This window comes from Leptinotarsa decemlineata, unplaced genomic scaffold, assembly GCF_025532065.1.
Source record: "Leptinotarsa decemlineata unplaced genomic scaffold, Ldec_3_MD MMD2_P_RNA_scaffold_6, whole genome shotgun sequence".
Classification (NCBI taxonomy): Eukaryota; Metazoa; Arthropoda; class Insecta; order Coleoptera; family Chrysomelidae; genus Leptinotarsa; species Leptinotarsa decemlineata.
Window position 1 is genome coordinate 12,346,798 of NW_027412533.1, and position 11,833 is coordinate 12,358,630.

The 11,833-nt window shown below is 35.0% G+C and overlaps 2 protein-coding genes across 3 annotated transcripts in view; both read right to left on the bottom strand.

The window, feature by feature from the left end:
• The window catches only part of LOC111514259 (glucose dehydrogenase [FAD, quinone]), a 49,466-nt gene that overhangs the window by 26,481 nt on the left and 11,152 nt on the right, over window positions 1-11,833 (bottom strand). Inside the window, exon 1 of one of the 2 annotated variants that reach the window (XM_074170001.1) lies at window positions 1,872-2,000. The exons of the other annotated variant lie outside the window; for it this stretch is intronic. The gene's annotated coding sequence lies outside the window, so the exon portion shown is untranslated. Of the gene's footprint in view, window positions 1-1,871; window positions 2,001-11,833 lie in introns of those variants that run through there. 2 annotated transcript variants of the gene reach the window in all.
• Window positions 11,139-11,833, bottom strand: part of LOC111515460 (glucose dehydrogenase [FAD, quinone]) — a 62,649-nt gene continuing 61,954 nt past the window's right edge. Inside the window, exon 11 of the mRNA XM_074170106.1 lies at window positions 11,139-11,751. The gene's annotated coding sequence lies outside the window, so the exon portion shown is untranslated. The remainder of the gene's footprint in view (window positions 11,752-11,833) is intronic.

Below are 11,833 nucleotides of genomic sequence, written 5' to 3' on the forward strand. Positions count from 1 at the left end.
TCCTCCATATTTTGAACGTGTGCATGGTACGGGCATATCTAGATGAAACTATTTCTGATAATTGGATGGGACGCAGGGGAGCAACTGAATGGCCAGCTAGGTCAGCCGATATGACCCCACTTGACTTTTTTCTATGGTGTCACATAACAAATGTAGTCTACAAAAATAGGTTGTCAAACATCAAAGAGTTGCAAGAAAGAATAAGGCATGAAATTTCTACCACTCCTCCTCAAAAGATTTCAGATTCACTACAAAATTTTGTTCAGTAAGTTCATTACTGTCAGGAGATAAATGATAAACACTTTGAGCATCTTATTAAATGGAATTCCAAAGAAAACATTTGTTGTTTATTCAAAATTGTTTTCTCTCTTTTTCTACTGGCATAACTATTGTTTACATAAAATTTTAAGTATACTGGACATTCTTTAAAAAATCAATTTTGTAGTTCATGCATTTTTATCAACCCTAAACAATTATGCTTTTATTATTTTCTTTAAAAAAATTATGATTAAATTGTAATAATAGCCACATACTCCACCTTGTGTGACTATCATAATAAATATCCTTCATTTCTTGTTTCTTCTTTGATAAATTTGAGAGTAGTCAAAAGTTATCTTAAAAATTTGTGCTATATCAATTTTGTTTAGAATTTCGAGCAAAATTGAAATATGGATTGAAGCCTTAAATCCTTTTTGACTGATCCTGTTTACTCAATTTTCATTTAGTGTGATAGATTTTGAAAACCCCTAAAACTTCTGTATCCCAACATTTTTCGCTAGCTAACTTACTTTAAGAGATAATCAACGGTTTCCATACATATGAGCGACCTGTATATTATACACATTTTTTCACAATATAATTATTCAATATTTCAATAAAACCATGAATACGTCTTATATCGGATTTTTTGAGCTAATGAAATTACGATTTTTGTAAATCATTGAACATGTGTATTCCTACGATATTTACTATATATCAGCAATTGCTCAATGTACCTATCTGAGTTATGCAACAACACAAGAATATTCAAACATTCCTCTGAATCCCCTCAAAGTATTTGGACACTTTAATCTTCTAACTGGATCTTTGATTATGCATAATTATAAACATTCTGAAACTGGGTTTGAATTTTTGAAGGATACCAATGTTCAGCAGAACTTCGAATACTTCCTTCGAATTGGTGAATAGGAAGGCAAGAAACGGTATAAAAGTCAGTATAACCTGATTTAACGCTATAAAAGTTACTCTCAGATGTTAAGTATGACTGATTTATGCTCGCGAGTGAGTCTGTCAACACAGATTTTGATTAAACTTGGCGGACATTATTATTTGGGATATGTTTTTTTTCAAATTATGTGGAAACGAACAGTATCACCTATGGAGTTGAAATTTTTATATTAAATCTGTGACAAATATACCTCATTTAACGACACTGAAAAGAACTATTTCCTGTTTAAAAATTAGGAAGTTTCAACTTCCACCCTTCTGATATTAAAAGGGGTACGATTTCAACTCAATACAATGTGATATTGACTTTAAAATTTACGAATGTATTCCCTTTGGTTGTTATACACTGTATATCATTTTGAAATCACACTAGTTAAGTAAATGAAACGGATCTAATCGTGAAAATATTCTGGAGGTCAAGGATATCATGAATGAATTCATTAAAGTTAAAACCGTATCGAAAAAACTTATTTAAAAATCATCCCAATCAGATTATTTCACTTCCTCTTCGCATGAAACGTTTCAAACTGGACTGAATTACAACATATTTGCGAAAACTATCATACGGCACTTCTCTCACACATTGATTATGATATATACGTGAACGATGGAACTATGGAACAGTTTAAAAAAGCACTACTTACTTTATTATGGCAGAGCCCAAATCACACTGTGGTAGTGTTCTACGATTCAATGGATTTCACGTACTCATTAGGATTTTTTTACTATTCACAGTGGCGTATCAAGAGTAAGGAAATTGAATAAGACTGTTTGTGAGATTTTCATTCGACTATAATTGAGTGAAATAACAAAAGTTAGGTAAACTTGACAAGTTGAACTAGGATTGACAACACTTCTCCCATACCAGAACAATAATATTGTCCCTCTACGCGCGTCTCAAAATAAATAATTAATTACATTCAAATAAGTTATTATGCATTTTCGCCACTCAGCGCATATCATTATACATGGGCTGAACAGTCCCGGACCTAACAAAAAACGGGTTTTTTTATTCAAAATTGGCGTTATTCATCAACATAATCTCCATCAAGAGCCACACAATCATTCCAGCGCCGCATTTCAATACCACTTTTGTGGCCTCAGTTTCAGTAATAAACTCTTCATTCCAGCAAAAATTCTTACCAGTGAGTATTTTTTTGGGGTTTACGAACAGCCAGTAGCGGCTGGAAATCAAATCTGGCGAATACGGTGGCATATAGCCACTGTATGTCATTGTTTTTATTGACATGTGACACGTTGCGGTGTCTTGATGTCAGTCGTTTCTTTGCAATTTTGGCCTTCAAACGCTCCAATAACAATAACATAATATTCACTGTTGATGGTATTTTCCTTTTTAATATGAATATAACAACACGCATATTCCAAAACACTGAGACCATAACCTTTCGATTGTTGCCGATTGTTGTTATTTTGGGCTCCTTGGACGAGGTTCACCTGTTGCTTTTCACTCAGATGACTATCGTTTTGATTCCGGAGGGAAGTGATGGATCCGTGTTTCGTCCATTATCACATATCTACGTGAAAATTCCGATTTGTTATATTTAAACATGGCCGAACACTGCTAATAATCATCAAGACGTTCTTGTTTTTGGTCAACAGTGAACTCGCGTGGCACTCACTTTGAACATAGCTTTCTCATGATCAAACGCTCATGCAATATAAAGCCAACACGTGTTTTTGATATCTTCATAATGTCAGCTAACTCTCGCAACTTCATTTTTTCGATCAGTCAAAACGATTTTGTGGATTTTTCTGTTTTCTAGTGTTATTGTCTCATTTGGACGTCCACTGCGTTTTGTATCATCTGTGGCTCTACGACCACGTTTGTGTCAGCAAATCAACGTTTAATCGTGGTGCCTGATAAAGCGGAGTCCTCATAATACTCATGAAGCCATTGCTTTGTTTGAACGGTATTTTTTTACATCAAGGAGCAGTGTAAAATTGATCCATTGTTTTGAAAGTAACAAAAATAGTGTCACTCTTAGCACTTTGACTCACAAATTTATGGGTAGAATATCATGAAATTTCAACAGCTACCTAACTGAAAAAGCGATGATTACGATAAAACTAGCGCCATCTTTGTGGTAGGCCCGAGACTTTTCAGCCTATCTAAATCTAATGTATAAAAATGAATGTTTGTTGGTTGGTTGGTTGGTTGGTTGGTTGGTTGGTTGGTTGGTTGGTAAGTGATAAACTTCTACATCGCTCAACCGATCGTGATGAAACTTGACATGCTTGAGTATGTGCTGCTTTGTATTTGGCATTTGTTTTGTTTTCGTTTGGTTTAAGTATAGGTTTTGTTGGTTAGACTTTTTGAAAATGGCTAAAGAAAATCTGAACGTTAATGAAGAAGTTGAAGAATGCACTGTTGTCCCTATTGTTGGTGACGGTGCATGTTTGTTTCGTGCTCTCTCTTATTCAATGTACGGAACACAAGATACAGCGATGGAGGTGCATTCAAAAATTATCAGATATGTGGTTAATAACTGGAGCAAGTTTTTAATTATGACCCACGACAGGAATGGTGATAACTACGTAACACCTGACGAATATTTTGCTGATATGATGAAAAATGCTACTTATTGCGGATAAGTTTATAGAAAGGGTCTCATATATACGAAATCTGGATCTAACGACTATCCGGTAAGGGGATTAAGATTCAGCAAAGATTTGTCCAGTGGGCATTTTGATTCCTATCTTCCCATAGCAGCACAGAAAATTACTCGGCGTCGTATGGAGGTAGCTGTAGACGAACATGATTTTGGAATTGATACACCTTCGCAACTTGAAGTCGAAGTTGAAGGGTTGTCAGGAGGTATCTGTTTTAGAGCGTGATTATTCACCTAATGTATCTTCAATAAATTATGATGAAAATTTAAGAAGAAGTTTATTGTCCCAATCTGAGTCTGTGACATTAATAGAAAAAAAAAACAAACGTAGGGCAAGGTTTATTAATTAGACACGAAAAAATCAAATAAAAAAAGTCACAAAAAAATATGGATAGACTCTACCTGAATCCCACCGTAAAACTGTGTCTAAATATAAAAAAAAACCCTGATGTACAGGGGCAAGCTGTCGCCACCTACCAGGCTGCACACCCTAAAAAACACAGGCATGCTGTCACCACCTACCAGGCTGCACACCCTGAAAAACACAGGCAATCTGTCGTCACCTACCAGGCTGCAAACCCTGAAAAACATAGGCCATCTGCTGCACTATATCAGGCCAGGAACATCGATGTGCAGAGAGTGATTCAGTCACGGTATAGAGAAAATACAATTCAGCCTGTATGGAGAAACAAGTTGCTTTCGGGTTTGGCGTATGACCCAGATATTGCTTATGGAACTGACAGCAGTATAATCTTAGGCTCTATGACGTACAAGTGTCAGTGGTGTAATGCCTTGAAGTGGAAAGATGAGAACCCTGGCATGTCTTGTAGCGCCGGTAAAGTACAACTTGAGCCGTTTAAACAACTGCCTGAACCACTTTAGAGTCTGGTTAATGATTTACACCCAAATCATCTACACTTCATGGATGATATCCGAAAATATAATGCCTGTTTTCAAATGACTTCCTTTGGTGGAAAACAAATAAAAAAAGGCGGTTTTTCACCAACTTTTAAAGTTAAAGGACAAGTCTATCATTTCATTTGGAAGTATATTACCGGAACCTGAGCAGGATGCACAGTTTCTGCAAATTTATTTCGTCGGTGAAGATGATAGAGAAGCTGATATTCGATGTTCCAAATTTCCTGATTTGAGACCAAATTTAGTCAAACAATTGCAGCTTATGTTACATGAGGTGAACCCATACATAAAAGATCTAAAAACAGCCATTGATAAAATATCGCCTTCAGAGTCATTCAAGGTAGTAATACATGCAGATAAAAAAACCACAAAGAGAACACAGAGGCAGATTTGATGTACCAACGGCAAATGAAATGGCTGTTGTATTGGTAGATCAGCATCTTGACTGAAGAGACATCATCCTCGAAAGCCGAAGTAACTCACGTATCAGTGAGATACATCGAGCTTATGACGCGCTGGAGTATCCGTTGATGTTTTGCTGGGGGACGATGGTTATTCAATCAACATACCATAATGCGATCCCACAACTGAGTTGCCCTTGAAAATAACAGTCTCTGCTGTAAGTTTTTATTCATACAGAATAATGATCAGAGAAGTAGAAGATAACTTTTTGGTTGAATATCGCGCTCTTTTTAGTCAATATTTGGTAGATGAATACGCAAAACTAGAAACTGAAAGTCTAAACTACATAAAAACAATCAAGCCAAATTGTTTATATTCATTCAAAAGATGCAATTGGACAGCAAGATACTGAAGCAAATTAGCTGGGACAAATGGTAGTACTTCCATCATCTTTTACTGGTGGACCAAGATACATGCACGAAAAAACGCAAGACGCCATGATTTATATTAGACATTACGGTCGTCCCGACCTTTTTATTACTTCTACATGTAACCCACGCTGGAGTGACATAAATGAGCACTTACTTTCAGGACAAAAATCTCATGATCGATACGATATTATTTCGCGTATCTTTCGATTAAACGTAAAAAAGGTCATGGATTTGTTGATAAAAGAGAAAATATTCGGTGAAGCGAGATGCTATATGTATTCGACGGAATGGCAAAAGCGAGGTCTTTTGCATATTCATATACTTTTATGTCTTCAACATCGCATCACTCCGGATCAAATTGACAATATTATTTGTGCTGAAATACCTAACCCCGATCGTGATCCTGAGCTTTAAGAAATTGTTAAAAGTAATATGATACATGGCCCCTGTGGAAGTTTAAACCGAAATTATCCATGCATGAAAGATAATAAGATAATTCATGCAGCAAATGTTATCCTAAGGCTCTTATTAAGGAAACTCAAACCGGTGATGATGGCTATCCGCAGTACAGGAGACGATCTCTGGATGACGGTGGATTCTCTGTCAATATCAAGGGTATTACAATAGACAATCGTTGGGTGGTTCCTTATAATCCAGTGCTATTAGGAACATGTAACGCTCACGTGAACGTAGAGCATTGCCATTCAGTGAAGTCAATCAAATACGTTTGCAAATATGTTAATAAAGGGTTAGATCAGGCAACGTTTAGTTCAGAGAACAGGAAGGATGGGAAGGATGGAAAGGATGAAGTTACAACCTACGCAAGTGGTCGATATATAAGTTCAGCTGAAGCAGTTTGGCGAATCCTTGAATTCCCAATACATGAGTGTTTTTCTCCTGTAGTGCACCTTGCTGTCCATTTAGAAAATGGACAGATAATTTATTTTAATGAGCAGAATTTGTGCGACAAACTGAGTAGTCCTCCTACAACTACACTCCTCTCCTTTTTCGATCTGTGTAACGTGGATGACTTTGCAAAAACATTGCTATACTCGAAAGTCCCTGCGTATTACGTTTGGAACAAACAATCGTTTCAGAGAAGGAAGAGAGGTGTGAATGTTGAAGGATGGTCAGGGATCAAAAAAGAACACGTTTTAGGTAGGATTTATACTGTTCATCCAAACAATACAGAATGCTACCACCTTCGAATTCTACATTAGATCAGAGGCCCAATTTCATTTGAAGCGTTGAAAACTGTAGATGGTCACTTACATCTCACTTTCCAATACGCGTGCAAGGCTCTACTCTACTCACTTTGTCAAACACCGCATATGATTCGAGAGCTTTTTGTTATCATTTTATTGTTCTGTCAGGTTTCCGGCCCCCTATGTCTTAGAGAAAAATACAAACAATACCTTTTTGAAGATTTTAAAAAACAACTGGAAAGGCAAGGTGGCGTGGATATAGAGCACTCATCGGATCTGATATTTAACAAATGTCTGTCGGTATTAGAGGCCGTCCTCTTAAAGAGTATGGATTACCTCAGCCAACCTCAACGAACAGTGGATACTCAGCTCCACCACTATCGTTATCATTCTCATCGTTGAATTCAGCATTTCCAATTGTGAACTTTTCGCCATACTAAAAAATATCTTCTTCGCAATGTTTCGAAAGAGACGAACATGGAAGTCTGGCCCTTTTGCATACACTTCCACAATGCTATTGCGGTGGACTAATTTCAACAGATTATCTATCAGGAGCTAATTTTCCTGTTGTTTTCATTGGTAGAAACATAGTTTCCGTCTACAGACAGCCCCAAACTTCCGTATTCAGCTCATTACCGTACTCATTGCGAAGAGTAAATAATGATATTGCTACCATAATCCAAGAATGCGAAATATAAGATGCTATGAATAACAATATGAATAATACAAGGCATGTGAGACTTCGATTCAAATAATCCTCAAATAACCATTGATAGTCATCCGTAGCAATGCTGGTCAAATACAGACATGACGTCTATAGTCTATTTCAAAAGAGTGTAGAGTAATAAAATCTCATTAAGTATTCAAAAGCGCTACAGGGTGATCCGTCAATAAATTCTGTCACTTCCCTAGTCCGCATTGCAAAATTATGTCGTTTCATAAAGAGCAGGTAGGTATCACCCTATTTTAAGGGATTTGTCCATTGTTATCGACGGATAAATACTGAGCCAGAGGCGCGCTAGTGGGATAATTGCCAAAAGAATATGCATTCATAAAAATTATATTAAAGGAAATAATAATTCAATACAGCAGAACAGTGTTATTAAAAAAATATAAAATGTAACAATAAAATATATACGAACCGAAATCGGGAAATACTCACAAACACACACGAACGAACTTTACGTATTGAAACACTTGTGGGGACTTTAAATCAATTTATTCACAACAACGACAAGAACTTTACTGGATACGTTATTACAATTTGACACTTGAACAATACTAAAACTGTGAACTTCCCTTAACGTTTAACAACACTCTATTTATACCCTAATTGAATGTTCTAGAGATTACTAGGTACAATTTTCGAGAACCTTCCGAGAAAATAATTATTCAGACTACCCTTAATTCTAAACCCTAACCTAAGCAAAAGTGTCACTGTCACTGATACACTGGTCTCTGTCCAGATTGCTTATCCCGCTACAGTATATTTACAATTCAATTAAATTATTCTACATCAGTATAGTCTTCATCCGAAGAACTGTCATCATCCCCTGGTGTTATAATTATAGGGTCAACCACCTGATCGACCAAGTTGTCCAGTTCCCACATTTTATCTTCCTCTTTTAAAACATGCTGGATTGCTTTTTGCCAGTTTTCTGATGTGATTTCCATAATGGCTTGATCAAACAATACCTTGACATCTTTCATTTTAAATGTGGTATTGTGCCTTGCAACATATCCTTTAACTTGTGCCCATATAAGTTCTATAGGATTTAATTCGCAATGATATGGCGGTAGGCGCAGCACAGTTACTTTATACTTTTCTGCTACATCTTCTACGGCATATTTCATGAAGCGAGATTTATGTTGTTTTACTATGGCTAGTAGTTCCTTCTTTACTGAATTCGTCTCAAACTGAATACCTTTATTTGACAGCCAGTTAATAATTTCTTGCTTTCTCCAAGCTGAAGTTGGTACCTTCTCTAAGCGCCTTGAATGGTAGCTTGCATTATCCATAACCACGACCGAATCAGCTGAAAGAAATTTTAACATTTCCCCGAAGTAGTCTTCGAAGACATCCGAATTCATGTCCTCATGATAATCTCCCGTCCGGCACGACTCAAAGCTTAACAAACCTTCTTTTAAAAATCCGTCTTCGCTTCCAATGTGAGCAATTATAAGCCTCTTCCCTTTTCCCGAAGGCACTTTAATACCCGTCGAAAGGCCTTCTATGAAAGCTTGGCGAGAACTTGTTATATTTTTATCTTGCCACATTTTTTGACTATATAACCTTCGTTTATCCACGTCTCATCAAGATAAAAAATTTTCTTTTGCTCTCTGCGGTACTGCTTTATAGTTGTCAAATATTTTCGTCTCCAGCAAACAATTTCATCACTTTCCAGTAATAGTGCCTTTCGATTGTGCTTTTCCCAGGCAAAATTCATACTTTTTAAAGTTTTCCATAAAAGTTTTCTGGATATCAAAGGAATATCGTTATCTTGGCTTATCTCGATAAATATTTTTTCAAGAGTGGGTATTTCCTTTTTAAAATAAAACGAATGAACTTTTTTTAGAATGTCACATTTGGTGTCTTCATCTAAGATTTTTATTGGTCTTCCTGATTTTCTCTTGCATGGACTTACCTGGCCTGATATCTTTCTTTCTCGCAATAATTTAAAAATCGTGGACTGTCCAATTCCAGTCATTCGGGCACATCGCTCAACACTTTCTTGCACAGACAAACTAGGGTGATCGTGTTTTATGCAATCATATACATTTAAAATTATAACTTTTTCGCAAACAGATAGCGGAGAATTTTTTACACTTCTTTTCTTTGGAGTAAATGTCCCCATTTTATAACTTTTTCACTATTTCTATATCACAATATCACTGTACGTTTAATTGGTGTAGTAACAATTACTATTATAACTCGAATGTTTAAGACACCATTACAATATATTTAAACCCTTTTTCTTAATTACCTGGGTTTAATAGGTATTGCATGATTGGTGGGCAGGGTCAAAAAGGGATTATTATAATGACATGGCACCTCGGAACTAAGTGTTAACCCTTTTTTGAGAAATCATGCTCAAGTATATGAACCCAAATTGCATATTAAATAAGTTTACAAGAACCACTAAAATTAATCTTAATCTTTTTTTAAGAAATTTTACTCACCTAAATACATGTAGGTACTTAGTTTTAGACCAAATTACTTCCCAAAAATGGCCTTTTATTATTATCTATGTCTGTAATTTTTAATTAACTTTAATTATTAAGTTTAATAATCCTAAGATTTGCCTACGCCCATGGACGACAACGAAATTCAGGCAAATTTTATGACACTTCATGATTACTCTACACTCTTTTGAAATAGACTATAGTTAATAGTTAAGAAGACAGTGCATAAAATGGTCAGTTCATTGATGGATTACTTTACTATTGAAGCATCTATTATCTACGAAAAACCCATCGGGTCATTAAAAAGTTATTATCAACATAAAATTTCAACTACAATGATTCTTGAAAGTTTGAATTTTAATCAATAGTTTTTCAATCAAAAGTTTTTCCATCGTATCTCAATTAGTTTATGAGTTATGGTAAACTAAAACTTAAAAAACCAGCTGAGAATGATGAAGTACAGGTGGATACAATTTTTTAAATTCGATATAAAATATAACGATTTTTTTTTATTTTATATTGTATAGAAGATTATATTATATTGTTTTACATATTATATATATTGTTATATATATTATTATATTGTATATATTATATTATATTATATAAATATTATATTATACCGTCTTCGTTCATATGGGGGCGACAGCTGATTAGAGGAAAAAACGATTTTTTTTAAACGGAAGGGGGGAAATATATACAAAAAAATGTAATTGTTTATAACGAATTGTTTATTAAATAAACAATGAAGACTTGGGTAATTCTTTTCTCTTAGTTATCATGTGACCCTATCTTTCATGTAATACAAAACTTATAATAGATTTACTCGAAAGATAGGCACAATGCGTACGGCAGCTCTTCGTCGGTATGCACTATGGATTTCGTTCAAAGAAACTTTTCTGTATCATGAAATTTCAGCAATTGAATATTTTGTTTTATAAAGATTTAAGTTGAGCGCCACACAGTCAATAAAATGAATGTATACATGATCTGGTCGACTGTGAAACCAAATCTAATCAAATTTAGTTCTTTAAACCACGGCAATGAAATGAAACTATAAAAATCAGATATTCTGAAGGTACTTGACATTCACAAAATATTGGCTGGTAAATTGAATACGGGTAGAAATCAAAATCTGAATGTACTCCAAATTTGCCATTTAATCATGTGTAAAACAAATTGTAATAATCCAATAATGATCGTAGTACGCTTTCATTTACCTAAGGATAGTCCAGGTAAAAATATCAGGAAAATTATTACTTATAAGATTCCTGTCATAAAATAACTATTAGGAATGGTATTAAAATTACCTCACCAGAGTATACTCAGTTCAGGTTTACATTATGAATGGATTAACTCAAAATTCAATAATTGTATCATGTTAATAAAACAGTATTTCTGAAGCAAAAAGTTGTGATTTTCGAAAAAAAAATGAGTCAAATGTAAGTAATATTTGCCTGTCAGTTTCTCGTCGAGCTGTAGCTGCAGTTTTCTTCGACCAGGAATGGGACAGACTTGGAGCACGTACTCTTCTAATAATTAATATGGACTTAGACTATCTTGTGGACGTAGACAATAACATTTATTGGACTGGACGAATGAAAAACCCACCATTCGGTATATTAACTGAAAATCTATTCCGTAAGTCAACCAGAGAAAGAAGTCCTTGTTTTTCCCTCTTTAATGATTCCAAGCAAATTCTGTAGAGGCTCTTCAGCAGAAAAACTATTGTAAAAAGTCTCCAATACTAAAACCCTAAAAAACAATTTCCATAATGGAAATTCATTCAAAAGTTTGATTCACTAAAAGGTGAATCTCATACGCAATTGAAAGGTTC